The sequence below is a fragment of the Agelaius phoeniceus genome, chromosome 26 (genome assembly GCF_051311805.1).
Source record: "Agelaius phoeniceus isolate bAgePho1 chromosome 26, bAgePho1.hap1, whole genome shotgun sequence".
In the NCBI taxonomy this organism is placed as follows: domain Eukaryota; kingdom Metazoa; phylum Chordata; class Aves; order Passeriformes; family Icteridae; genus Agelaius; species Agelaius phoeniceus.
Window position 1 is genome coordinate 5,906,330 of NC_135290.1, and position 25,666 is coordinate 5,931,995.

Here is a 25,666-nt window from a genome sequence, read left to right on the forward strand (position 1 = left end):
TAAGGGAATTTCAGCATTCTTTCTTTTTAAAGGGATGGCCCCAGCCCTTTGGGAATTGCTGGTTGTGAAAAATGTGTATTTTATGATTGGCTTTTCACAAATATTAAAATGAATATTATATGTGTTGTATTAGAAAATTATGCTGTATTAATTTTCTTAAGTAGTGTGTTAAATATAGTTTTAGGTTATAACATAATGTTAAAATAGAAACTATGCTATGTAGGATACTTTTTTTAAAGAAAGGACTCACTGTGAGATAGCAGCCACAGGACACCTGAATCTTTCAGAGAAAGAGAATTTATTTTTCTCTTATTAGAAGAAACAAACTTCTTCCTGCCTCGCTCAGCCCTGAAGATGCTGTCAGGATTCACAGGAAGCAGCTGACACTGCCCAGCTAGAATCCTGTGTTTGAATGGAATTTATGCATCATGGATGAGGTGTATGAATATGCAACAGGCTGTTGCTTTTAAGGGTTAATCCTCTGTTAACGTGGGTCCTTTTCCGGGCTTATTTTGCCCAGAAAGAGGTACCTGGACTGTCCATAACTCTTTGTTTTTACTGTCTCGTATTGTCCTGAATCCTAATTGTCCAAATTTTTATTACTCTAATTATATTGCTATTCTTATAAGCATTTTATTACTATTAAACTTTTAAAATTTTAAAAACAAGTGATTGGCATTTTTCACACTGATGGAACCCCATTTCCCACTTCCATCTGGAGTTTCTCTGCTGATGTGACCCTGCTGTCTTCAGAGCATTCCACCCTCAGCAAACTGGGCCATCAGTGAATGGAGGAATGCCCTGTTCGGGCGCCATTTGTAGCAGCCTGAATTGCTGCTAGCATAGTCCAGGGTAAAGAAGCAGAAAGGGCCTTTGCATAATATCCACAGATGTTTTATTCAGCCATGCTGTGAGATGTTCAGGCCCCAGCACCCACACCCAGAGAGTCTGACTTTGTCTCTCTCCCGGGGCCTGGGGACTGACCCTGGTGTTGGGGCAGTACAAAGATGAGGGCAAGCAGGGAATAGGGAGGTGTGGCACAGGAACACAGAAACAGACACAGGAAGAGGGGAAGGAGTCAATGGGGTCCAACAGCTTTTTGAGGGAATCTTCTTGTGTCTCCCTAGACCAGGGAATGCCCCCCCAGGGTCTCCACGGAGGAAAACTCCCCAGTCCCCACAATGTTTCTCTATATTTGACCCTGGGATCATGTCCCTCATGGACAGCACAGCTTTGCTCTCCAAACCCCTGGATAGGAACATTTCCCAGAGCGAATTCCTGCGGTGCTTTCCTGGATGGCACAAAGCAGCTGGGAAATGGTGTGGAGAAAATCAAGGCAGGGCCTGGGCAAGAGAAGTTTTGTAACTTAATTGTGGCCTTCCAGTGCCTGAAGGGCTCCAAGAAACTTGGAGAGGAGCTTGGGACAAGGATGGAGGGACAGGACACAGGGAATGGCTCCCACTGCCAGACAGTGGGTTTGGAATATCCGGGAGAGAAGGACAGAGAGAACAATCTGCAAATGCACAGGGAGCAGCTGCAGAAGGACAGGGACAGAGTGTGCTCCATGACCAGGACAAGGAGTCACATCTGGCAAGAACAGAGGAAATTTAGGTTAAAAACCCTAAATGAGATGCCCAGGGAGCTCTGGAGGGGCCAGGGTGGTGCTGAGGCTCCATCAGAGCCATAAACAGAGACTGGCCAAACACACAGTGACTGTGGCCAGGAAACCTTGCCTGGAGTGAGAAAAGGAACCCCAAAACCTCTCTGGGTCCCCTGGAAACCCCTGGACATTCCCAATTTCCCAGACCTTGTGCTGACCCTCTCTAGATGCTCCCCATCCACCCCAATGCCCATGTCCATGGTACCTACACGGTCTCCCTTCCCTGGGCAGGGATTTTCAAACCTGCCAGGCCCAGGGGGGCATCTCTGCATTAAAACCTGACACAGCCAACCCCAAATTAGTCCTGCTAATGAGCTGGTGGCTTAAAACACCCCAGGCAAAATGCAAATCATATGCAAATGAGGCCACAGCAACAGATTGAGCCCGTGAACCTTCTGGAAAACTTCTGAGGCTGGAACAGGGCATGTGGGAAGAGCTTTAAACCCAGCCACAGAATGAGACTGGAGTGGATTAAAGGTGCTTTGCAGGGAACCTGTGGCCATGAGAGCTGGGAAAAGGCACAGAGGAAGCACCACGTGAGTGCTCCAGCTGAGGATGAAGGGATTTTGATCTCAGCCCATCCTGCAGAGCTCCAGAGCCTCAGCTGCAGTGTTTCATTAGGAGCCCTGCTTGGATCGCACATGCAGAGGCAGCAGGGAGGGAGGTGCTTCCAGAGGGATCCAGCCTGGACTCAGGGAGGGAATGGAAATGAAAATTCCCACCCTCCATCCCTGGGAGCTCCAGGGATCTATTGCTTCCTGCTTTTCCCAGGCTTTTCCCTCAGGAGCTGGAACTGAAGGAGCTTTTAGCTGGGTGGGAGGTGCCCAGCCCTGTGGGACTCCTCCTTGGCTCAAGCCTGGATTCCTCCAGACTCTGCCATAATTCCAGTTCAATAAAAGATCCCAACTAAAGCGCCTATTCCAGGGCCCCTCTGTCCCAGCAGAGCACACAAGATGATTTATGTAGGACTGGGGAGGACATTCCAGCCCACTGCACCCTCAGGACCATTAACACCATTTTATGAATCTAAAACTCATTTTAAAATTAGAGATATTCCTTAATCCCTGCTGCTGTGGCTGGGTCACTGTTCCACAGCCTTCTCCTCATTTTCCAGGCTATTGGGTTTTGTCTGTGGCAAGTCTGACCTGTAAGGAGAGGATTTTCCTGCCCCTCTGGGGCCTGCCCAGAAATGTCTTTATGGAGTCAATCTCCTCAGGCAGCTGGAACCTGCCAGAGTCACTCTGGACAGGTTCCAGAGAAAAGGCAGGTGCTGGAAGGGCTGTGGCTCTTTACCTCTTGGTCTGAATTCATAAAGTCCTAGGATATCCTGAGCTGGGAGGGACCCCCAGGATCATCCAGTGCAGCTCGTGCCCTGCCCAGACCCCCCAACACTCCCAGCCTGGGCATCCCTGGCAGCCCCAAACCCTCCTGGAACTCTGGCAGCTTCAGGGCTGTGCCCATTCCCTGAGGAGCCTGGGCAGTGCCAGCACCCCCTGGGGAAGAACCTTTCCTAAAATCCAGCCTGAGCCTCCCTGGCACAGCTCCAACCCTTCCCTCATTCAAAAGAGGGCTGAACTCAGACCAAATAGTTCAATAAAGTCATCCCTTCAAAAAGTCTGGACTCTGTCACCTTTCCTCACTGCCTGGAGGGGGAGGAATAATTTGGTTCCCAAAGCTGATTTCCCCACCATTTCCATATTGTCATTCCCTCAGCAGGAGCAGAGGGAGGGGAACAGAAAACAAATGACAGAGCCAGCAGAGATTCAGATTAAAGATAAACCCTTGTCCATCGATCCAGGTAACAACTTGGAAATGGGAGTTTAGAGACACAGGGAGAGTTTTGTGCACAAACCCCAGTGCTGCATTTAGCAGCTGCCCCTGGAGGTGGCAGGAGGCCCTCAGCAGGCAGGTGACACTCAGGGGATGGCCCTGGGGACAGCAAGGATGGCTCTGAGCCTGCCCTGGGACACCTCCCGAGCCCAGCTCACTCCCACAGCTGGGAAGGAAGGACTCCAGGAAGGAAGGACTCCAAGAAGGAAGGATTCCAGGAAGGAAGGAAGGAAGGATTCCAGGAAGGAAGGAAGGACTCCAGGAAAGAAGGAAGGAAGCTCAGCCTGGGGTCTGCGCCACTGCAGGGGAGGCAGAGCTGTGCCCTGGCTGCTCTCCCTGACAGCCACAGGAACCCCTCTGAGCCGAGATCGTTCTCCTCTCCTGCTGTGAGGAGACTTCAGGCAAGTCCTGATCAAAGGGGTTTGGGCTGAGCTGCCTCGGTGGTGCCTGAGCCGAGCTCAGCAGTGAGGGAGGCACAGACTCAGCCCAGCATCCCCAGCTGGGACCTGCCCAGGATTCCCCTGTGAGAGCTGAGCTCAGCTGCTGCCTCTTCTCAGGAGTCTCAGAGGATCACAGAATTCCAGGATGGTTTGGATTGAAAGGGACCCCAAAGCCCACCCAGTGCCACCCCTGCCATGGCAGGGACACCTTCCACTGTCCCAGGCTGCTCCAAGCCCCAATGTCCAGCCTGGCCTTGGGCACTGCCAGGGATCCAGGGGCAGCCCCAGCTGCTCTGGGCACCCTGTGCCAGGGCCTGCCCACCCTGCCAGGGAACAATTCCCAATTCCCAATATCCCATCCAGCCCTGCCCTCTGGCACTGGGAGCCATTCCCTGTGTCCTGTCCCTCCATCCCTTGTAAATCCTGTCTCTCCATGTTTCCTGGGGCTCCCTCAGGCCCTGCAAGGCCACAGTGGGGTCACCCCTGGTCTCCTCTCCAGGTGAGCACCCCCAGCTCTCCCAGCAGAGCTGCTCCATCCCTGGGATCACCCTGGAGCCTCCCTGGGCTCTGCAGCAGCTCCAGGTCCCTCCTGTGCTGGGCTCTGCAGGTGGGGTTTCACCTGAACAGATCCCCTGGGCTCTCCTGCTTATCATCCCTTGTAATTCAGTCTAAGGTAGGAAAACAATTAAAAATTAGTTTCTGCCAGTTCCCTGAGTTTGTCACTGTGAAAAGGTGCTCATCAGCTCAGGGCTCTGGTTTTGGGGTTGGATGCACCAGGATCACTGGAATTCCACAGCCCAGAGTGTCCATCACCCACAGGATTTTGTCTCTCCCAAAAGAGCCCCCAAGAAGTGCAGGACTCACTCAGGGACAGGCCACACCACCCAGAAAAGGGTTCTTTGACTGCTCAGTCTTTCTCTGACCTGCAGTTCATTAATTACCAATTAAATCCCAAGCCTGGGCACTCTGTGCATTCAAGAGCAGGATACAAGTGGGAGCACTCTGCCCCACACAGCCTGGGCTGTGCGTGGCCTGGAACGGCTCTGGGGAAGGGCTGTGCTTCAAGCAACCTTCACCAGTCTGCCCTTAATGCTCTCCAGTTCACTGCCAATTAACTCAGGGCCAAACCCTGCACCTGAAGGCCTTAAACCAAAGGTTTGAGGTTTGTTCTTGGCTGCCTGAGGCTGAAGATCCAACACAGTGTCCCCAGAAGGGCTGGGGGGGCTGGCATCTCTGGGACCAGGCAGGGAGAGCACCTTCATCCTGTTATGAGTAGAAAAGTTGTCCATTTTTTTTTAAAAAAGGTTGCAGAGTTAACCGGTTAAACCAATTGCTGCTAAGTTGGAGTTTTAACTATTTGTTGTTAATAATTTCATGTTGTAATCACCTGTTGTTAATAGTTTTTCTTTAATTGCCTGTTCTTGATGGTTAGAAATCCCCCTTTGTTGAGTATCACCCTGCTGCTTCCTGGAAAATGGCCCCTGGGACTGTGAGGAGGAGGTGACATCGGGGCAGGTATGCAAATGTGGAAACACCTCACCAAATCTAGCAGGGAAAACCCCTAAAACAATGAGCCACCATGGAATTAAGAGATCTAAGTGATGTCCAGAGGTGAGGAACTGAATCCAGTGTCTGCCACCTCTCACCCTAACCTAAAAGGATGTTGGCTAGAAAGAGGACCTCAAATGTCAAACTGAAAACTGGGAATCTCCTGATGCTTTGGTGAGGACGGAAGCCCCAGCTCTGCCTGCAGACCAGTGGACACAGCTGCACTCTTCCTCTGTGCCATTCCTGGGAGCAGCAGCTGCGTTGAGCACGGACCCGTCGGTTCTCCCCACCCAAGCTGATTTTTAGTGAAGGCATTAAAAAGGAGAAAGGTCTCCTGCTCTATTTATTTCAATCTCAGGACCCAGCTCCTGGTTCTCCAAACCTGAGCCCTCTCTGGCCCTGCTCTCAGTTGGGTGTTGTAAGAGATGTTCTGAAGTTTCCCCCCTTTGCCTCACGACTGTCACCAGAACAGAGAGTGGGACCCTGAGGACCCTGGCTGGAGTTCTGGGCTGGTTGAGGTGGATGCTCGCTGAGTGTTCACAGCTGTGTCTGCACTGACTGCTTCTAGCAGGGCCTGCCAAGGAGCAGCTCACAGAAGGCCAAAAGATACTAATGAAAACTCATGACTCCTTCCAGAGCCCTAACACAGTGTGGCCATGATTGGTCATTAAGTAAAAACAATTGACATGAAACCAATGAAACAATCACCTGTGGGTAAACAATCTCCAAACACATTCCAAAGCAGCAAAACACAGGAGAAGCAAATGAGATAATATAGTTTTGCTTTTTCTCTGAGGCTTCTCAGCTTCCCAGGAGAAGAACCTTGGGCAAGGGGATTTTTCCAGAAAATATGAAAGTGACAGCAGAGCGGCTGCCAAGGAGGAATTGCTCTGTGAGGTGCCCAGAGGGGCACCTATAGCCCTATATGCTTGTGTCTGCTTCACAAGAATGGCCCAGGAATTTCCCACCTCTCAGCCAAGTGAACCTTCAGGGGTAACTTTGGTGGAAAACCCATGGAACCCATGGAAAACCCTTCACCTGCTCCAGTACCACCTTGAGGGACGGGGATTAAAGCCCCCTCCCCAGGACTGAGCCTGAGACCCCGGTAATCCTAATGGGGGCAGGGGCTGGCCTGATCAGAGCAAAATGTTTGCCCAGCTGTGTTCCCTGGAGCAAGAAAAAATGGGTCTGTCTCACTGCTGAGAACATGGACTGTCTGTACCCCTTTTCAATACCTGTTCTCCCTCAGTGATTTCAATACACTCATTCTCCATTGTCCTGTACCTGTACCCCCTCAGCAAAGGACTATAATAGACTCCTGAGTTAACCAGGACTTTGAGATTCTCCCTGATGTGACAAGACACATTTCCATTGTCCAGACCTTGAGGATTTCATCCCTGCGTTGGTAGCTCTACCCTTTCCCCCCTCTGTCTCTCTCTCTTTATCTTTTATCTCCTTTCTAAATCCCTCTATTGCATTTGTTGTGGTCATTCAATAAAGGTGTATTTTAGAAACACACCTTTAAAATCAAAAGGTGCATTTTGTACATAAAAATATGTATATATATATATTTTAATATATATGTATATATATATAAATCAAAACAAAATCCAGTTGTGATTGATACTTAAATCCCCTCTCTGTGTTGCTTGTGCACTCTGAGATCAGTTAATGAACCATCAGGACCCCCACTAGCACGAGCTGATCGTGACAGGTGTGGTTCCCTGGAGGCACTGCAGGGACTGGGCAAAATCAAAGAAACCAAGAAGTTCCAGGGGTTTCTCCCAGAAAGAAGGAGCAGCACCCTCAGGTGGGCCATGGGCAGTGCTGGGAGTGTTCTCAGCTCCCCATGGAAACAGGGAAGAGAGGATGTGGGCACAGGTGGGGTGGGGATAATCACAGAGCTGCTGCTCCTGTCTGGTTGGGAACACACCTGAGCTCATCCCCCTGTGGTGATCCCCCTGAGCTCACCCCTTTGTGCTCACCCCCTTGGGCTCCCCCACCTGAGCTCACACACCTGAGCTCCCCCCCTGAGCTCTCCCCCTGTGCTCACCCCCCTGAGCTCACACACCTGAGCTCACCCCTTTGTGCTCACCCCCCTGAGCTCCCCCCCCTGAGCCCCTCCTCCTGAGCTCACCCCCCTGGCAGCTCTGGCTCCCTCCTGAGCCCTGGAGTGCAGCAAACATCCCCTGATCTCACCCCTCTGTGCTTGAACCCCCTGAACTCCCCCACCTGAGCTCACCCACCTGAGTGTAGATACCTGAGCTCACCCACCTGACCTCCCCCCTCTGAGCTCACCCCCCTGTGCTCACCCCTCTGTGCTCACCCATCTGAGTGTAGATACCTGAGCTCACCACACCCCCTGTGGTCACTCGCCTGAGCTCTCCCCCCTGTGCTCACCCCCCTGAGCTCACCCAGCCTGTGCTCACCACCCTGAGCCCATCCACCCTGTGCTCACCCCTCTGTGCTCACCCACCTGTGCTCACCCCCCTGAGCTCTCCCCCCTGTGCTCACTCACCCTGTGCTCACCCCTCTGTGCTCTCCCCCCTGAGCCCATCCACCCTGTGCTCACTCACCCTGTGCTCACTCACCCTGTGCTCACCCCTCTGTGCTCACCCCTCTGTGCTCACCCACCTGTGCTCACCCCCCTGTGCTCACTCACCCTGTGCTCACCCCTCTGTGCTCACCCCCCTGTGCTCACTCACCCTGTGCTCACCCCTCTGTGCTCTCCCCCCTGTGCTCACTCACCCTGTGCTCACCCACCTGTGCTCACCCCCTCTGAGCTCACCCCCCTGAGCCCATCCACCCTGTGCTCACCCCTCTGTGCTCACCCCCTCTGTGCTCACCCCCCTGAGCCCCTCCTCCTGAGCTCACTCCCTGACAGCTCTGGCTCCCCCGAGCCCTGGAGTGCAGCAAACATCCCCAGAGCTCAAACCCATTTTAAGGAGCTGGGCTCAGCAATCATGAAACGCTTTTATTCCTCCAGGCCCACAAACCCTGGATCAGAGCTCTCTAGAAGATAAATTGCAATTTTCCAGGTGTTGCTGGCCCTCAACCTCACCTGAGGATGCTAGGCCTCCCCATGAGCCACCTTTGGAGGGAGAAACCCCACAGGATGCTGCCAAACCCTGCACATTTCCCACACCATTCCCAGGGCTCTGGGGTTTAGGAACCAGCCCTCCCCAAGCCAGGCTCACAGCTCTGCTGGGCAGGACTGGGGGAGGCAGAAGGATTAAACTCTTGATTAATGTCTCACCTTCCTCACAGAACCTGAGTGTTGGTCAGGACTCCTCCTGTCCCTTTCCATACAATTGTGTCTGCTCCAAATAAAGACTTCAGGATAAATTGTTGATTTAGTGAACTTTCAGGGGTTTTGGGGGGACAACACTTTCTACAGACCAGCTCTAAGTGCTGCTGATTTTGCAGGACTGCACAAGCACAAAGCAGTGGGAGCCTGGCCTAGAGCCCAGTGCTCCCAGGTGATCCCAGGTATCCACAGGGAGGGACCAGCAGGAATTTCATCAGCCATTAAAGTGGACCCCTTGTTCCTCACAAACTGGAATTATCCCTGTATTCCTGGTGGATTTACCTAAAAAGATTTCCTTCCATGCCCAGCAGCATCCCAGGTGCAGGAGTGAGGGAGGAACACATTTGTGAGAAGCACATTTGGCAGGAGCTGGGAAATGCCTTGGCTGAGCTCTCCAGAGCTGTTGTTTGACCACTGGAAGGGCTGGAACAATGTCAGCGTTACTGTGTCTGAACAAAAATGTCCAAATTGTTCCAGGAATTCATCTCAGAGGTCACAGAAACGGGGCCAAAACTTCTCAGGGGAGAGACAGAGCTGTGTAGGAAATTAAATCTGAGCAAATTGCTTGGGAATACAAACCCCAGCTCAGCCTGTGCCAAATCCCACTGGAATTTCTGTCCTGGAGCAGCACAGCTGGAGCAGAATCCTCTGGGCAAGGGCCACTTCCAGCCCTGGCCAGAGTTTGGAATTGAGGAAAACTCAGACCCCAGAGAGCAAGAGCCCCATTGACCCCAGGTGTGACAGAACACTCCTCAGGCACCCCTTCCCCTCCCCACAGGAACTGTCTCCATCAGGCAGGGGAGCAGAGAGGGGCTCCCAGGGAATTCCAGGGTCCAGAATTCCCAGCACCCTGCACAGCTCAGGGCACCCCCTCTCCCTCAAACCCCTTCCACCTGTCCCCTGGAAGTGCAAACAAGGAATTAGACACCATTTTATTGGCTTGTGCCATAAAGGGAGTGGAGTTAATTTTATTCCAGGCTATTTCTCCTGGGAGCAGAATGATTTTGCTGGAATAAAGTCCTGGAGAGTCTCCCCACAGATCCAGGATTTGTGGCAGGAGAGCTCTGCCAGACCCACAATGAGGATGCTCCACTCCAGGCCCTGGAATTGTTTTATTCCTGGGAGCTCATCCCCAGAGTGCCCCACATCTAATGGAAGTGGAAGAGGGATGAGACCTTCCAGTTTATTGAGTAATTCCAGCCTCTTTCTGTGATCATCACCCCAACTGCTGCTTCCTCTAAATCAAGTGGAATTGCTTTGCTCTCTCATTGCAAAATGAAACCAGTGAAATCCACTTCTTATATTTGTGGAGCTTTGGGGAAAAAAACCCAACAACATAAAGCAAGAAAAAAAGGGAATTTGGAAAAAAAAGTGGTTTTTTTCCCCTTCTCATTTAATTTTTGAGGATAATGTAAACAAAGAAAGCGTAAAGCAAGAGAAAAAGAAAATCTGGGATTAAAAGGTATTTGTGAGTACTCTAATAAATATTTTAAATATTTGTGCTCTCTAGGGAATACTCTCCCTTTGTTTCAGCCCCACATCTGGGCTGGGGTTTCTGCCAGGGCAGGGACCTTTCCCAGCCCTGTGCAGGAGCTGCTCCAGCCCCAGAGTCACTGCCCACTGTTCTCCCCCACATGGAAACGCAATTGGCAATGAGGCGTGAGGAGGAAACGCCTCCGCTGAAAGGTTCCTGTCCCCTTCAGAGGAAAAGGGTGGGGCTGGGACTGGTGCCACCTCCCTGGCTGCCAGAGCCTGCTCTGACAATGGTTCTGCTCTGACCCTGCAGCTCTCCCTCACCAGGGAACTGGAAATGGGATTTGCTGCCTGGGAATGACAGCAGGATCCTTCCCAAGGCCTCAGTCCCAGGGATTTCTGCTCCAGCTCTTTGCAATGCAGCAGAATGTCCCTCCCTGATGCCCCATGGTCAGGTCACAGCCAGAGCTGCCACTAAACCCCAATTTTCCATCTCCTCACCCCCTGCAGCACTCTGGGCACACCCTGTGGGCTTCTGCCATGGGAACCCTCTGGCACCGGGGCATCACAGTAGCCTCTGGTGAAATTCCTCCTCTTTTCCCACCCCTCACTTTGCACCACCCTCAAGGTTCATCTCACAATGTTCAACCCCCCTGGCAGCTCCTGCTGCTCTCAGGTTCCTCCTGCCAGCAGGGTTCCTGTCCTGCAGAGCTGCTCAGTCACTCTGGGCACACTCTGCTTTCTCCCAGCCTGCAGTCCCCAGGGTTTGGCATGTACAGAACACACCCGGGCAGCACTGGGCATGTACAGGGCAGAGGGAAGGAGGGACCTCACCTGAGGAGCAGCCTGGTCACTTCCCCCCATGAACACCTGCCGCTCCCTGTTGTATTGTACTAAACACAATTATCTGTATTATTACAATTATTCTGTTTTCTTACACCTCCTGACCTGTGGGATGTCATTTGTGCAGAGCTGAGTGGGCACAGAGGTGACTCACTTTGGACAGGGGAGTGGGAAGTGCCAAGCTCTGCTCTAGTACTGAGATCAAATCCCAAAGCAGCCCCACAGGTGCTTTTTGGCTTTGGAATTGCAGATCCTGCAAGGTCAAAGGCCACAAACCTGCCCAAAGCTGCTCATTTATGGTCTCTTAGACCCAGACTGAGACCAGACCTGAGACTGAGTGGACCAAGTTCTCCTCAGGGAAGTTGAGTCAGCAAAGGGATCTCACTGACACCCCTGATCCTATGGTTGGACAGGATGATCCAAGAATCCATTGGAACAGGTGGTGGAATTGTTATTGGGACACTGCACTGGGAATATTTAAACTCTATATCAATGAATCCACCACAACCATCCCCATGATCCCCACATGTGTCTCACCTGTGCCTGGCCATGACCCTACCCTCACCAGCTCTGCCATAACAGGGCAGGGTTTAAAGGGTTTTCACCATTAATTAGACCAGAAGAGTTCATGCACCCCTTTTGGAGTGACATTCAGGGACACAAAGGGTGGGAGTCACCTCCCCAACACAGGACCCCTGATTGTCCAAGGTCTCCTCTCTGCAGGTCACTGTCTGTCCCAGAGTGCAAGGCAAGATGGATTCTATTACCATCTCTATGGCAGCTGTCATCTGTTAATGGGGCAGCTTTCCTTATCTCTTCCACACCCACTCCTCCCTCAGGAGGGGACACTGCTGATAACAGCTATTGAATGTCACTGCATGGCTGATAAGAACTACAGCATCCCATTGGGAGATGTGAGCCCAGTGGGAGGAGCCAAGCATTCCTACCTGGATATAATCCAGAGGTTCTGAGACACCAGCACAGCTTCTGCACTGGATTCCCCAGAGGAACAGCAGCTGCCTCTCCTTCCCCTGGATCTTCAGAGGCAGAGACTGCACCTTTCTCCAGGATCCCTGCTCCAGCAGAGCCAGCCCTGACACTGCAGGAGGGCTGAGCCACAATTCCAATGGGACTGTGCCAACAGCCTGACCCACAGGGTGTCAGGTTGGGTTCCAACTCTGGCAGTGTTGTTCTAGTGTACTGCATTGTTTATTTTATCCTTTTATTTTCTGCCCTATTAAAGAACTATTATTTCCTGCTCCCATATTTTTTGCCTAAGAGCCCCTTAATTTAAAATTTTCACCAATTCAGAGGGGTGGGGAGGGTTTACATTCTCCATTTCAGGAGAGGTTCCTGCCTTCCTTAGCACACACCTGGCTTTCCAAACCAAGACACTGTCCCTGCCCAGACCCACTGTGGAGGCTGCAGGGGGAGCCCAGCCCCAGGTGTCTCAGGGCCCTGCCTGGGCTGGGCTGTTCCCCCGGGCAGCCCTGCCAGGGTCAGGGTGACCTCATGTCTCCCAGGCCACCTCTCAGCAGCTGGGGCTCAGGGCACTCAGCCCAGAGCTGCTCCAGCCCTCCCAGCTGGGATCCACTGCCCAAGACCCATGTCCACCACCAGCCCCTGTCCCCAGGGACGTTAACCCCTTCAGAACCGTGTGCCTCAGCTTTGGGCATGAGCCACAGCAGCGTCCAAGGTCACCATGTGCCTCTGCCAAGGTTGGGAGCAGCAGCTTGGCTCTTTCATCTGTCAGCTCTGCTTTACATCCCCTGTAAATTCCTGGCATCCCATCCCAAAATAACTGCCTCCACCTCTGTTTCAGCCTCCAGCCCATCAGGCTGCTCCTGCCCTGTCACCTCCTGTTCTCCTGTGTCACATCACAGGCTGGCTGTGACAGGACAGGCTCGGCTCCCGCAGCCAGGCGAGCCTGGATGTGTTCAGGGGGGAAAGGGAGAGGACAGGGAGCCAGCAGTGGAATGAAAGGCAGCACCTTTGATCAGCAGCACCTCGGGCACCCTCCCCAGAGGTGTTTCCTTCCAGCCCTGGGAGCTGTTTGCAGTAGTTCAGCTCCAAATCCTGTTGGATCCTTACACATCCAAAAGCATCTCCTGCTCTCACCCTGATCATCAGGAGCCCAAGGATCAGATTCCCTGCCCTGGGCAGTGGGGAACAGGATCCTTTCAGCCCTCCCTCCCTGACAGATAAAGTATAAATATTCCCTGTGCAGCATCCCCACAGCCATGCATCACCAGGGACTCCATGGGGGGATTTAGGTTTGAAGGATTCTTCGTGCCCAGGTGAGTGACAGAGCAAACTGGACATGTCACAGTGTCACAGGAAAAGGCCTCTGACACAGAAGCATTTTCAGGCACTGCCTCAACCCCTGCAATGCACAGCCAGTGGGGAAGAGGAACAAAGAAGTGGTGAAACTCCTGACCCTTCCAGAAGGGGCGTAGGCTTAGATGGGAGATTGGGAAAAAATCCTTCTCTGTGAGGGTGAGGAGAACCTGGCACAGGGTGCCCAGAGCAGCTGGGGCTGCCCCTGGATCCCTGACAGTGCCCAAGGCCAGGTTGGATGGAGCACCCTGGGATAGTGGGTGTCCCTAGGTGGGACTGGATGGGCTTTAAATTCCTTTCCACCCTAAACTGCTTCTCTGATATCCCTGCTTTACTCCAGGCTGAAAGGGGCTGATCAAGAGACCTCAGTTTTGTTGCTAAATAAGAGCACGGATGGATCCCAAAGCTACAGAACATTCCCTCCCTCCAGAGACAACTGTCAGCCTCCACTACAGGCTGTTATTAATAATTAGTAGCTATGGCAATATCCTACAGGGGTAAAATGCAGTGCTCAGAACTCCTGTGAGGGGCTTTGTGGTGGCAGTGACACTCCTGGATGGCCTGGCAGTCACAGTGACACTGATGGGAGAGGAATGTTTGTTGTTCCCTGTGCAGACACACACAGGGTGGGTTGGTGTGCTGCCCAGGGCACAGTCTCAGCTGATGCAAGGAGACAGCTCCCAAAGAGCAGGTGATCATCTCCCCTTGCAGGGCCAGGGAGGGATGGCTCATGCCCTTGGTTTGGAAATGCCAGATGGAAAGGAGAAGGGAGAGGAAAAATCTGCACAGTTTCTGTGAGGACAGAGGGCTTTGTGCTCCTGAGGGACGGCAAGGAGCACTTCCTCCTTAGCTGCTCCATTTTACCCTCTGAAATATCTTTTCCAGCAGAGGTGAGGCTCACTGGGCTGGCACAGGAATGGGACGGGAGCGGGCCCTGGAGCCCCACGGAATGTGCTGTCCCTGCAGTGCACATCCTGCCCTGGGCAGGTGGCACCCAGACACAGGGACAGAACTGCCCCTTGTCCCAGATTGCAAGGCAAGATGGATTCTATTTGCCATCTGTCAGAGGTGGGGCAGTTCTCTGCTGTTCATTGGGCAGTTTTACTTTATCTCTTCCAGAACCAATCCTCCCTCCAGGGAGATATCTGCTGATAACAGGCTATTGAATGTCCCTGCATGGCTGATCAAATTCCATCATCCCACTGGGAGATGCTCCGCCCAGGGGGAGGAGCCAAGCATTCCTACCTGGATACAATCTGAGTTTCTGGGACACCAGAACAGCTTCTGCACTGGATTCCCCAGAGGAACAGCAGCTGCCTCTTCTTCCCCTGGATCTTCAGAGGAAGAGACTGCACCTTTCTCCAGGATCCCTGCTCCAGCAGAACCAGCCCTGACACTGCAGGAGGGCTGAGCCACAATTCCAATGGTTCTGCTGCCAACACCCTGACCCACAGGGTGTCATGTTGGGTTCTGACTCTGGCAGTGTTGGTTTGTATTACTGCATTGTTTATTTTATCTTTTTATTTTCTTCCCTAATAAAGGAATGTTATCCCTGCTCCCATATTTTTGCCTGAGAGGCCCTTAATTTTAAATTTATAATAATTTGGAGGTAGGCGGTCTACATTCTCCATTTCAGGGGAGGCTCCTGCCTTCCTTAGACACCTGGCTTTCCAAACAGAGACACCCTCCATCCTCATCCTCAAAGCTTCCCCAGGGTGGAGCTCCCTGGTGGCACACCAGGGTCAGGGTGACACTTCGCAGCTCTCCCACTCCAGCCCTGTGCCTGGAGCAGCCACCAGACTGGGCATCTGCACATTCAGCTCAGGGGCCAAAAGGAGTTTGAAGGGGCTCAAGCTCCTTGGTCCCTGCCCTGATGTGGCACTGCCAGCCTGGCTCAGCCCCACAGGCCTGGGACAGCAAAGGGATCACCCTGCTGGAGCCTTGTGGTAGAGGCAGGGAGACCCCAATATGGTGAATAATGAGCTCTGACTCCATGATTCAGGAGGCTGAACAAATGCTTTATTAAGTTATACTATATTGTACTAATACTATATTAAATTACATACTAAAGAGATACTATACTAAAGAATACTACAGAGATACTATACTACAAAGATACTAAAGAAAAACCCATGACTCTCTGAGACAGCCTGGACACACATTGGCCAAGGAATCCAAACAACCTTCATCAGTGTCCAATTAACAATTCCCTTTGGGCAAACAATCTCCGTAACACATTCCACGTGTGCCAAACAACAGGAGCAGTGAATAGAGACAAGAATTGTTTTCTCTTCTTCTCTCTGTGCGTCTCACTGCCTTCCCAGGAAAAATCCTTGGAGAACTTGTGCCTGCTGTTCTCTGTGAAGAGAGCTGTGGCCCAGGGCCTCACACAGATTGCAGGGTGCCAGAGACGTTCTCTGTGCCTGGAGCTCCTGAAACAACCTCCTGGTGCTCCTGGATCAGCCCCCTGGGTCTCCTGGATCAGCCCCCTGGGTCTCCTGGAGCAGCCTCCTGGGGCTGTGCAGTGACTTTTCCCTGCTGTGGGATCGGAGGCTGCAGCCAGGAGCTGTCTGTGCCTCCTGTCACCTGCTCTGAGCAGCTTCAGCAGGAGGAGAACAGCACTCTGTGACTCCAGGTTAATGGCTTTGCTGTTCTCCCTTATCAGGTGTCTCCTACAGCTGCTTCTGGGATGGGAATGGATTTCCAGCCTCAGCAGTTAACAAGGGAAAGGGAGGGAAAGCACTCACACTTTGTCATTCTGTTTTTATTGACCCCTGGATTAAATGTTTGATTTCCAAACACTCCCCCAGGGCCAAAGCCACCCCTGCAGTCGATCAGAGAAATTTTGGGCCATTTTTGAAAGGACAAATTTGCTCTGTCTGACTGCAAACCCCCACAGCTCCATCCTCTCACTGGGGACAGGGTTTGTGCTCAAGGTTGAGCTCTGCTGTCCCAGCCCCGAGCTGGACCCAGCACTGAGATCCAGGTGAGCTCAGCACAGGGATAATCCATGCCCAGATCAGCCTGGGCTCAGTCCCAAACTCTCTGAGATCCTGCAGGAGCTCTCCCAGTGCAGGTCCTGGTGTCACTGGAGCTGCTCCAGCCCACATTGACAGTGGGGTAACTCAATTCCTCACTGAGCATTCCTGCAGTGCCTGAGAGCCCCCCACAAGCATCAATCCAAGTAGTTCCTGTGGATATTGATTGCTCTGAACACAAACTAAAAGAATGAGAAGGGACTGTGGCCATGAGAGGAATTGGGGCCCAGGGAGAGAGTGGCAGCAGGGACAGGGCCCTGTGGTGTCCCCAGGCTGGCACAGGCAGGTGAGGGCATGCAGCTGTGGCTGGGATCAGTGGGAATGGCAGCAGGGCAGTGCCCAGAGGAATGGGCTGGCCTGGGAGGGACAGGAGCCATGAACTCCTCAGGGATGGGGCAGAAGCCATGAACTACCCAGGGATGGGGCAGGAGCCATGAACTCCCCAGGGAGGGGGCAGGAGCCATGAACTCCTCAGGGAGGGGGCAGGAGCCATGAACTCCCCGGGAAGGGGGCAGGAGCCATGAAATCCCCAGGGAGGGAGCAGGAGCCATGAAATCCCCAGGGATGGGGCAGGAGCCATGAACTCCCCAGGGAGGGAGCAGGAGCCATGAACTCCCCAGGGAGGGGGCAGGAGCCATGAAATCCCCAGGGAGGAGGCAGGAGCCATGAACTCCCCAGGGAGGGAGCAGGAGCCATGAACTCCCCAGGGAGGGGGCAGGAGCCATGAAATCCCCAGGGAGGAGGCAGGAGCCATGAACTCCCCAGGGAGGGAGCAGGAGCCATGAACTCCCCAGGGATGGGGCAGGAGCCATGAAATCCCCAGGGATGGGGCAGAAGCCATGAAATCCCCAGGGATGGGGCAGGAGCCATGAAATCCCCAGGGATGTGAGCAGGGCAGTGCCCAGAGGAATGGGCTGAGCAGGATGGAGCAGGAGCCATGAACTCCCCAGGGATGGGGCAGGAGCCATGAAATCCCCAGGGATGGGGCAGGAGCCATGAAATCCCCAGGGATGTGAGCAGGGCAGTGCCCAGAGGAATGGGCTGAGCAGGATGGGGCAGGAGCCATGAACTCCCCAGCAGCTCCTTCACTGCAGGCCTTGCAGCAATCACTGTTATTAGCTGGGGATTGCTTCTAATTCAGGACCTGTTCTTCTCAGAAAAAGGCTTTAAAAAGCATCTGACTGAAACAATTACCTGAAGGAAAAAGCTTTTAAATAATGGAGCAGCATTTAGAGAAGAGGGTTTGATGTTCAGTGTCCCCCATGCCAGGAGCCAGCTGCAGGTGCAGATCCCTGCCAGGAGCAGGACCTTGTCCAGCAGAGATGCAAATTCAGTGCCAGGATAAGGAAATAAATCTCCTTCAGCCAAACCCCTGCATTTCCTCACCACCTTCCCCCTCTCTCTACCCTCCAGCTGCAGCATCCCCTCAGTGCTGGGTAACCCCACCAGGGCTGCCCCTCGTGGGGGAGGATGAGGGGGGAATGTTTGTGGGCAGATCCAGAGGGCCATGGGACTGTTGGGACATTCACCTTCTGTGCTGTTCCCCTGGTGAGATGGATTTCATCCTAGGCCTTGGGAAAACTGCAGCTTCTCATGGCAAAGCAGGAATTTCTGCATTCTGTGAGAAAAGCACAAAACTTCAGGGTCACATCCAAACCTTCCCTTGGAGCCAGGCTGGGAGAGCTGGGGGGGCTCACCTGGAGAGGAGAAGCTCCAGGGAGAGCTCAGAGCCCCTGCCAGGGCCTGAAGGGGCTCCAAGAGAACTGGAGAGGGACTGGGGACAAGGGATGGAGGGACAGGACACAGGGAATGGCTCCCAGTGCCAGAGGGCAGGGCTGGATGGGATATTGGGAATTGGGAATTGTTCCCTGGGAGGGTGGGCAGGCCCTGGCACAGGTGCCCAGAGCAGCTGGGGCTGCCCCTGGATCCCTGGCAGTGCCCAAGGCCAGGCTGGACACTGGGGCTGGGAGCACCTGGGACAGGGGAAGGTGTCCCTGCCATGGCTGGGGTGGCACTGGGTGGGCTTTGGGGTCCCTTTCAATCCAAACCATTCCATGGTCCTGTGCTGGGCCATGTCCATCTTGTTGCCCACCAGGACTGCAGAGCTGCCCTCAATGGGCATTTGGACACCTGTCCCTGCCTCAGGAACTTTGATTTAACTGCACATTTACACTTCAAACCCCGCTCAGCAGGACTCAAAGGCTGTAATTACTATTCCAGGGAAACTCCTGCTCATTTGGTTGTGGCTCTGACAGCTCCTGGCCCCCACACAAATGTTTGTTTTTCTCTTTCTGTTCTGGAGGGGGAGAGAGGGGCCAGGCTGAAGCAATGAGTAGGAAAATCAACTGTTAAAGGAGGAGGCAAAGCCATCCTGGAGCAGTTGGTGATTTACAGAGTGGAATGTGGGAATGGCTCCTGTTCTCCAGGCAAATGCAGCCAAAGCCCTCAGGGAACAGCAGGATCACACACACATAGGTGTGAGTCCCACAGGTTTTCCCTAAAACCCTCTCACATCAACAGCCAAAGGCTGGAACACTCTGCTCTCCTTCTCCCATCGTCCTGATGGGAATGACTGCTGGGCATCTGCAGAACAGCTCCAGAAGGAAATCCCAGCAGTGGCTCTTGGAGTGCTCTGCTCAAAGGGGATCCTCCATGTCTGCTTAGGAGAGGGAACTTCTGGTTAAGGCTGGGTTAAATATTTCCCTTTAAACATCTTCCCTCCAGCAGAAAATTCCTTTTAGGCAAAAATCCATAGGCCTTCCTTCCATCCTTCTGTCTTTCTGTCCTTCCTTCCCCAGGACCTTCGCACTTCCCTCCAAGCACTCTCAAGAGGATTTTTGTTAAATTCACTTTTTCTGGTGATAAAAACTCCTCAAACATCTTCCTCCATACCCCCTCTGAGAAAACAAATTAATTTACAGCTCAGGGTTTTTAGTAAAATGATAAAAAATATCCATAGGGGGAATGCTGGGGGTTTCCCAACCTGATCTGATTCCTCGGGAAGGAAGCGTAGAGATCAAAATAATTTGTTTTGCTGCTGAGAGCACATTAACTTTATCCTAAAAATTTCAGACTGAATCAGTTCCAGTGACTCTAGGACCAGCCAGGATGGAAAACCAGCCCAGCAACACAGAACAAGCAGAAGTTAATAAATATTTCAGCTCTGTTGTTGGAAATAATTTGGATGATGCCTCCATATCCTACGAGGATAATGAAATCCTTCACATTGCAGTGCCCCAAAGCAATGTTTGATTGCACAGACAGAATTCAATAGAATTAAAGAGCTTGTTAAACATCAGCTCCTCAAGTCAAACAGTTTAAGCCTGAAGCTCCACATCATCTGCATGGAGGAGGGATTAAGAGCAGCTATCCAGGAACATTCCAGAATTTGTCACAGCTGTGGAGAAATGGTTATCAGGATGTCTGAGTCAGGCTTAAGGCAGCTTTAAGGCTGGAATTTTGGTCTCCTGAGGGAATGCCCTGATCAGGAAATGTTTGGCTGTCCTGGAGTGATGCTGGCTCAGCCTTTCTGCCTTTGTGACCTTTTGTCGCTTGTTGTGTCTGTCCCTTCCATCACCCAAGGTCTGGGAAGGGCTGGACTCTACCTCAGACAGAAAAGGCACCACTGACCAAAACCTGTCCCTGCAGAGACCAAGTGTTGTTCAAATCCTGTATTTCTGGGTGGTTTTACTTTCCACATCTCAGAGAAATTTCCTGTGGTTTGGATCAGTGAGTTCCTGTCACCATAAAAAAAAATAAATGAGTTTGGGTCCAAAGGGCCCTCAAAGTCCATCCAGTGCCACTCCTGCCATGGGCAGGGAGATCTTGCACTGCCCCAGGTGGCTCCAAGCCCCATCCAGCCTGGCCCTGGGCACTGCCAGGGATTGGGATCCCACAACCTGTGCCAGGGCCTCTCCTCACAGAGGCTTCCACCCCTCCAACCCCTCTGTGCCAAGGGCAGAGTGCTCAGGGAGTTTGATCCTGAAGTTTGAGTTAAACATGGAATTAACAAAGTGAGGCTTTGCACAAAGCAGGATTATCCAAGGTGGTCTGCACTGAATGGGCCCTGAATGGACAGGGGAAACCCTCATTGTCCTAGATTGCAAGGCAATGTGTATTCTATTGCCATCTGTCAGAGCTGGGGCAGGTGTCTTCTGTTCATTGGGCAGTTTTCCTTATCTTTTCCACAACCAATCCTCCCTCCAGGAGATCTCTTCTGTCCATGGCCAGTGAGTGTCCCTGCATGGCTGATCCAATTCCATCATCCCATGGGGAGATACTCCACCCAGAGGGAGGAGCCAAGCATTCCTACCTGGATATAATCTGGAGATTCTGGAACACCAGCACAGCTTCTGCACTGGATTCCCAGAGGAGCAGCAGCTGCCTCATCTTCCACTGGATCTTCAGAGGAAGAGACTGCACCTTTCTCCAGGATCCCTGCTCCAGCAGAACCAGCCCTGGCACTGCAGGAGGGCTGAGCCACAATTCCAATGGTTCTGCTGCCAACACCCTGACCCACAGGGTGTCAGGCTGGGTTCTGACTCTGGCAGTGTTGGTTTGATTTACTGCATTGTTATTTCTGCTCCCATATCTTTGCCTGAGAGCTCCTTAATTTCAAATTTACAACAATTCAGAGGGAGGGGGTTTACATTCTCCATTTCAGGGGAGGCTCCTGCCTTCCTTAGCAGACACCTGGCTTTCCAAACCAAGACACTCACTAAGGAGAGGGGGAAATACCAACTGTAATTTAGTTGGGAGCTGCTGCCACATTCCTGGAGGGAATGACTGCAGGTGATCCCGACAGGGCAGTCAGGGGTGGGGACAAGGAGGAGCCTGTCCCCTACAGCTGGGCACTGTCACCCCCTGTGAGCCCGTGGTGACACAGGCACCTTGATGCCTCAATGCATTGCAGCCAGCTGAGCAGTGCTTAGAGTGACTCGCTGAATGCACAAAGAAATTGAGAAATGAATTGTAAAATGAAGATATAAAATCAGCAGCACCAGTTCACTCCTGCTGGATCCCCCATTCCAGCTCTGACTGCTGCATTTTTTACACATTTATGGAATTTTAAGGTCCTGGCAAGAGCCTGTGCTGCACTCAGGTTCTGGGAGCACCCACTTACCCCAGCACTGAGCCTGGTGCCATGAAACCAGGGATTAAAACATTCCTTCCAATCCTCACTCATATAAAAGATGAGGATGATGTCACTCAAAATTAAGTTTGGGTTTTTTAATTTAATGAGAAAAAAAGTGTGTCAAGATTAAAAAGAAAATACAAACCCTTCTTCAAAACAGAAGGGAAAAGTGAAGAATTCACAGATTAATTGGGGAAACTGAAGTGTCTCTCCCAAATTGAAATACATAATATCAAGGATTTTGAAGAGCTTCATTTCCCTGTTAACATTCTGAAAAGCTTTGTCTGTTCATGTAACATCCACGTCTGAGCAAAAAGCCCTTTGGAATGGAGAGGCTGCCCTTTGTTTGGAGAACCCTGTTGATTTTTTAATACTTTTTTCCTTTCCTTTCTCACCAAAGAGACAAATGACCTTTTCCTATGAAAGGCACTAATTGTGATGCACTTTTATTTTCAGTTTTTGCTGAGAGGCTGCAGGGCAGCCCAGGGGCCTCTCCCTTGGTTGCTTGGGGAGGTTGAGCAGCCCCAGATTTGGGGCTGTGGGATTTAATTGCGCCAGGACTTTGCTCCCATTAAGGGTTAATGAGAACATCACACATGGAGCTGAGCAGGGCAAGGTTCATCCTCTGACACATCAAACCCAGCAGAGGGAACAGCTCCTTTCTCTTCCACTGACCTGAAAGTTCAGCACTGCAAAAATAAAAATATTGGGCACAGGCAGGAGCAGGAGCTGGGCAAAGCCTGGCCTGGGCAGAACAGGATGGAACAAAAGGTGATTTTAGCAATCAGCATCCTCTGTGCCCTGGGGTGGCTCCAAAACCACATCTGAGCCCTCTCAGCTCCAGGGTCCTCCTCCAGCTCATCCTGTTTCCCAGCAGCCTGGGAAGCAGCACTTTTGTGTGGTTTTCATTTGCTTTATCCCCCAGAGACAAACTCCACCTGTAATCCAAGAGAAAGAAATGTGAACCTTCAATTCAGGGATGATTCCATCTCCTTTGGAGCAAACTCCCAGCTGAATTCACTGTGCTGGAAGGTTCTGTCCGTGCTGCTCCAGGGGGATGCTGTTCATATTCCTTTCATTATTAAGGATTGTAGATCCCTGAAATAGTTTGGAAAATGGACCTCAGTTTCACCAATTGTACTTCAAGTGCATTTTCCCTGCTGCCCCAAGCCAGCTACTCCCAAATATTTGTGGAATTGAAGTCTCTGGAAGCAAGTATGGATTCTTTTGGAGCACAAGTGGGATGAGGAGCAGCTGAGGCAGCTGGAGTGGCTCAGCTGGAGTAAAGGAGGCTCAGGGGAACCTTGTCTCTCAGAATTCTTTATTTATTCTAATACAATTTAAAAGCAGGGTTTTTTTAGAGAAGCCATCATGGCAAAGATGAACTTTCCACAGACTCTTTTTTTTTTCTGGGACAATGTTTCCCAAGCACTCAGTGGGTTTATTGGTTAAATAGGTTAAATATTCCAAATAGGCAGAGCCTTGAACTGGCAATAAAAATGTTCAGTTTGTTCTCACCAGACTGGCCCTGTCAAGGGTGTGTTTGTCTGATCTTAAAATTCTCCTGATCCTTTGGGGTTCATAGAGAGGGGTGGGAACAGCTCTCCAGGATGGGGTGAGACCAATTAATTCTGCACCCAGGCAGGGCCCTCGGGTCTCCCTCAGCTCCACGGAGCTCTTTGACCAAAAGCCTCTTGGAACTGGAGCCTCCTGGGCCGTGGCTGTTCCCCAGCCCAGGATTCAGAGCTGCAGATTCTTTGCCCTTTTCCCTGTGAGAGCCCCAGATCAGCTCAGCAGGGGCCTCTTTTCCTGTGACTTTGTGCAGAGCATGAACTGCTCTGTGGGTAATACGGCACTTGGTCAGGTTGTGAACTCCACTTCCCACCCAATTCCTGGCACATTTTCTCCAGAGGCCACAGGCAGGACTCTAAACACAGCTCCAGGCTGAAATTCAGGCTCCATCCTCTTTTTGGCAGGATCCTGGTTCAGATGCTGCATTTCATTGTCTCCAGCTCCAAGCAAGAGGAGGTGTCTTGTAAACTCCACAAATTAATTAATGAATCTCTCCCAACCTTTCCTTTCTCAGGAAGACTGGAATGCCATCAGAAATATGGTAATGTGCCATTTGTTAATTCCCCTCCTGTTCCATCTGGGCACAGTAAGATCTTCCCTCTGATCTGTTTTCCATGTACTTGTCAGAGTTGTTAGATCTTGAACAAGAACTGAAGTTTCTTCATCCTTATCCCCCAGTCTTCACGTAAAACAAATCAAGATAAACTCGGGTTTTTTTCCCAATTAAGCCAAGGCTGGTGCAGGCTGCTCAGGCTCTATCACAGTGAGAGATCTGGAGTGAATTTTTCCTGTTATTTTTCTTTCACGATCTTCTCTTGATCATAATTGGATTCTAAAATTAGCCTGAGAAAGGGACTAATTCAAATTTATGACTAAAGATTGGTCTTTCTAACCACAGGGTGCATTTCTGCTGCTGATAGAAATATCAGAGCATGATCTGACAAGGAAGGAGTGAAGGGCTGAAAGGTGCTGCTCTGTGACCCCTCAGTTCCTCGTTCTGCTCAATGCAGAGACACAAATTCCAGCATGGGGCAAATCCAGGTGTGTCAGTCTGGGAAGCCTGCATGGCACAAAGCCCCTTGGAAAACAATCCCTTGGTTCTGGAGAGCTGCTCCTGCTGCTGCTGCTGCTGCTGCTTGCTCCTGTTCTGCTCCTGCTCCTGTTCCTGCTGCTGGTCCTGTTCTGCTCCTGATCCTGCTCCTGCTCCTGCTGCTGGTCCTGTTCTGCTCCTGCTCCTGTTCCTGCCTCTGTTCTGCTCCTGCTCCTGTTCTGCTCCTGATCCTGCTCCTGCTCCTGTTCTGCTCCTGATCCTGCTCCTGCTCCTGCTGCTGGTCCTGTTCTGCTCCTGCTCCTGCTCCTGTTCTGCTCCTGCCCCTGCCCCTGCCTCTGTTCTGCTCCTGCTCCTGCTCCTGTTCTGCTCCAGCTGCTACTCCTGGTCCTGCTGCTGTTCCTGCTCCTGCTGCTCCTTCCTGGAGCCTGGCAGGGCTCAGCCCACCCTCCCTGCTCATGCCAGGGATCATTTCCCTGATTCCTCTTGTCACTAAGGAGAGCCTGACCCCTGGGTGCACATGCCCTGCTCCTGAATGAGGCTCGCTCTCCCAGGGGCAGGGATGTGCAGCTCAGCTGGAGAGCAGCCACAGCTCCCACACAGGAGCACCAGTGAGGCTTCAGCCACCAAACCTGAGCTGTCAAATCCCCGGGCTGGGCCCTGGCTCTGGCACAAGGTTTGCAGGGTTTCCACACCTCTGGCTCTGTGTCATGTCCTGCAGACCCCAGGTCACTCTGGTCAATTCAGATGTGTTCACTCACAGCCCTGAGCCTGCTTCCCTTTGCTAAGAGAGGGAGCAGTGAACTGAGTGCTCTCCTGGACAACTGTTCCCCATGGAGATGTGGGATCTTACCCTGGAGGAGGCTGGAAAACATGGACACAGAATTTGCTGGGGGGTTGTACACAGAATCACAGAACCACAGAATTGTTCAGGTTGGAGAAGACCTTTAAGGTCATCGAGTCCAAGCACAAACCAGAACCACCATGTTCACCACTAACCCACAACCCCAAGTGCCACATTCACAGGTTTTATGAGCCTTTCCAGGGATGGGGACCCCATCCCTGCCCTGGGCAGCCTGGGCCAATGTAGAAATTGTCCCAGTATCCACCCTGAGCTGCCCTGGCCCAGCCTGAGGCTGTTCCCTCTGCTCCTGTCCCTGTTCCCTGGAGCACAGCCCGGCCCCCCCGGCTGTGCCCTCCTGGCAGGAGCTGTGCAGAGCCACAAGGGCCCCCTGAGCCTCCTTTGCTCCAGGCTCAGCCCCTGCCCAGCTCCCTCAGCCCCTCCTGGGGCTCCAGACCCTGCCCAACTCCATTCCCTGCCCTGGACACCCCCAGCCCCTCCAGGTATTTCTGGTCATGAGGGCCCCAAAACTGCCCCCAGTACTGAGACACCTCAGCAGAGTCTGGACAGGGGGGGATCAATTCCTTGATTTTCC

At 52.2% G+C, this 25,666-nt stretch overlaps 1 protein-coding gene across 2 annotated transcripts in view; it reads right to left on the reverse strand.

The window, feature by feature from the left end:
• The window catches only part of LOC129131027 (acid-sensing ion channel 2), a 504,741-nt gene that overhangs the window by 271,200 nt on the left and 207,875 nt on the right, over nt 1–25,666 (reverse strand). The gene's annotated exons all lie outside the window — the stretch shown is intronic.